This window comes from Cryptomeria japonica, chromosome 9 (assembly GCF_030272615.1).
Source record: "Cryptomeria japonica chromosome 9, Sugi_1.0, whole genome shotgun sequence".
Taxonomy (NCBI): Eukaryota; Viridiplantae; Streptophyta; class Pinopsida; order Cupressales; family Cupressaceae; genus Cryptomeria; species Cryptomeria japonica.
In genome coordinates, this window is record NC_081413.1 from 158796818 (window position 1) to 158800366 (window position 3549).

Below are 3549 nucleotides of genomic sequence, written 5' to 3' on the forward strand. Positions count from 1 at the left end.
ACTTCACCTTATTTTGATAACAAAGCCTTTTGTCAATTTCATCGTCAGCCTGGGCATGATACTGAAAAATATTTTTCTTTAAAGGGTAAAATTCAAGATTTGATTGATAATAATACTATCTCTATTTCTGGAGTGAATGATAAAGGCAACACATCTATAGCTCCTCCTAATCAAAATCTTCAGATTTTCACTGATCCATTGCCTTCTCATACCTCTAATGCGATTGAGACTAATGATTCCTCTCTCTCATCTGATGGTCTTGTGTCTATGACTCCGAATGTGATTAACTTTGTAGAGCAGCAAGAAATCCCTGAAGAACCTTCCATCACATTTGATTCTAGCGAAACCATTAGGGCACCTGATGGTCCTTTATACATAGTTGCAAAAGTTAAGAATACACCTTGCCGTGGAGTTCTTATTGATCCTTCGTGCATGGTTAATGTTATTACTGAAGAATTTCTTTTTACTTTGCAATTGAATCAAGTGATATATGACAAAACAGATGTGATTGTGAAATTATTTGATGCATTTTCTTCTCCTGCAATTGGTTCCATTACATTGCCTATTGAGGTCCATAACAAATCTCTTGATGTGAACTTTGCTATTATTCCATCTTCCGAACAATTTCGTGTGAAGCTTGGCTATCCTTGGCTATCTTCCATGAAAGCTATTGCTTCTCCTATTCATAAGTGTTTGAAATTTCCCCACAATGGTGAAGTTCTTACTGTCAATCATAGTCTCTTTAAACCAGCTGAAAGAACCTCTAGTGTTCCTATTGATTACTTTTGGCCTAAACAATTCCAATCTCTTCCTCCGCGAAGTGATCATCTTTTCAAATCTTATCAAAAGTGGAAAACAGATATGATCCTATCTCTAAGTGAACCTAGAGCACCTAAACTTGACATTCCTATCATTCTTAAGAAGGAAGTTCTTCCTTTGAAAGATAAAACTAATGTCTTTCCTCAAGAAGATTCCCAACCCATCCCTATGGATGTGACTATGTCTATACCTAATAAACTTCCTAAGAGTAGACCTATACCTCCTCGTCATGATGGACTTGGTCTTCTCCCTAAACCGAAAATTCCTCCTTTGTATGGAGCAGTTCCTCCTCCTTCTTTTTATAGAGAGAAGAGACCTTCTTCTTCTCCTATTATCCAGCCTAAGAGACCACAACCTAAACACCCAAGTGCTAAGGATGAGAACATTCCTCCTCCTCAGTCTTCTCCACTTCCTACTAAGACTAGACGAAATCATTCTGCACGTGAACGCCGATGAAAGCGTCGTCTTAGAGCTCAGGCAGCTGCTTCTCAAACTTTGCAATCTCCAAAAACACCTTCAACAAGCATTATTCCATTTTCTCCTCAGCCGGACATTGAGCCTAAATCTCCTAAACATAAGATGCATGATGGTCTTGATCCGGTGCGAGTTAAAGATCCTATTTTTATAAATCTTGATGATGATATAGATGAAAATGTTATTCATGATGAAAATGTTACTCCTCTTGCTTCTGATAGTGAATATGAACTTGTTGATGTTGATAACCATTTATCTAACGAATTTTCTAAAGCACTTATCCTAGCTCCTAGACAAGAACAATGTGGCTCAGAACATGAACATAGCCCTTGTTTGGATCTTGTGATAGCTCCATCTGCTGTGTTGGATGTTCCTCCTCTAGCGTGTTCCCTGCCTTCCCGAAACATTGATCAGCAAGATCGGGGGGTAGATGACGTGCTAGACTAGTTACATTAGCATAGTTGACTCTCTCCCCCTCTCTTTTGTTACTTCTTCTATATGTTATTCTCATTCTTCTATTTGTTGTCCTTGGTGTTGTCTACTTGAGGACGATGCAAAGCATTGAGATCTCTCGATCTCTCTCATGTTGACTCAAAAGACACATGTGTTCCCTTCTTCTAGGTGACCTTCCTTGATTGGGGAATGAAGAACAATTATGCATACATACATATGATATATATACATGACTTATCATACAGCATACTAACCCCGAGGAAAGTGAAGTCACCTTGTGCTTTGTGTTTTGTGTCTATTATCCTTGGGCTTATCTCACACTTGGGGGCTAAATCCTTGCGATAACGTGCTCCTTTCCTTTCTCATTTCTTATGTGTATCACTACGTTAAAACAATCACCCCCGGTGAGGCGTGTGCGATCACTTTAACGTAGGGGGGCATACATCCCGTTCATATCTTTTCAAGATACTTGAAAATTTCTTGGTAAATTTAACCTTGCCTTGAAAATTTTTGATATCTTTCTTGCATGACTCATAGTAAGGGAACCTTACTACTGACAGTCATGGTTCTCCCTCGTGATCTTCCCTTTTACTTTGTCAATCGAAGTCATAAGATCCTTAGTCCACTAGGGGCTTGGTGTATCTTTCCTCCTTGACGTGGTGAAAGTCTTTCAATGTTGTTTCCTTGTACTTTACCGGAAGTATGAGCATACATACTCCCGCTAAAGTGGGGGCTAAATGTAGCGTCCTAAAATTGCGACACTTGCAATTTCGACTGCATTTCGGTCTTCACGATGGTGACGCAACATGCAACCTGAATGGAGACCCTGAAACTTGCTCACAACACTGAAAACTGCATTTTTCAAGCACCCTGGCCTGAACCTCCTTGCACCCTGCTGTCCCGGGAGGTGGGACCAGAGCGCCCAGCGCCCTGGTCCCTGGGTCCTATTTTGGGCCCGGTCTCCTAAGGGGCTCAAGTTTTTTTGTTTGCAATTTGGAAATTAACTTTCCCTGGTCGGCCTAAGGTCGGGAAAATCAGTCTATCAGCCCTAAATGACAAGTATATAAACTACATTTTTCTCTCTCATTAGGGATATGAGGAGGATATGTGTACAAAGCGTGGAAATTATATTCAAGCATTCAAGCATTCAAGCATTCAAGCATTCCTTCAAGCAATTGATCATTTCAAGTCTCCATTCAAGGCTAAGTGTTGCATTCAAGACAAGGATTCAACCATTGAAGAGGAGATCACATACTACATGCTACAACATACAACATACAACATACAACATCTAAACCTTTGCACATAAGGATACAAACATCCTTAGAACAAGGTATTAGTACTTGTTTTACAGTCATTTACATTTACAGCTCTTGCTCATTTCTTGGTTAATTCCAAAACCGGGGTTTGACCTAAAGGCAAACCCCCAATCCCTAACCCCCCAATCGTCTTCGCTTTTCTGTGTGTAGGTTGCAGGTACACGGCTGAAATTGGAGATCTGGAATCCTTGTGCAGAGACGAACAGATCCCCCTTCGTTTCGCGGATTTTTCGGAGGACCGTGGCGCCAGGCGCCATCGTCCCGACAACTTTTGCTCAAATTTGCAGGACAGCGCCGTATCGACATTTTACTGCTAATTCCAGGTCCGCAGCTTCATCCTATAACCCGAACTCAGTTTATAAGCGAATCTTTATGATTTTCTATGCATTCCTAGCTTAATTTCCTTAACAACATTCTTTACAAAAGAGGGTAGCCTTGCTTTCCTAACCCTTGAAATTCATTTAGCATCCAATCTTGCATTGCG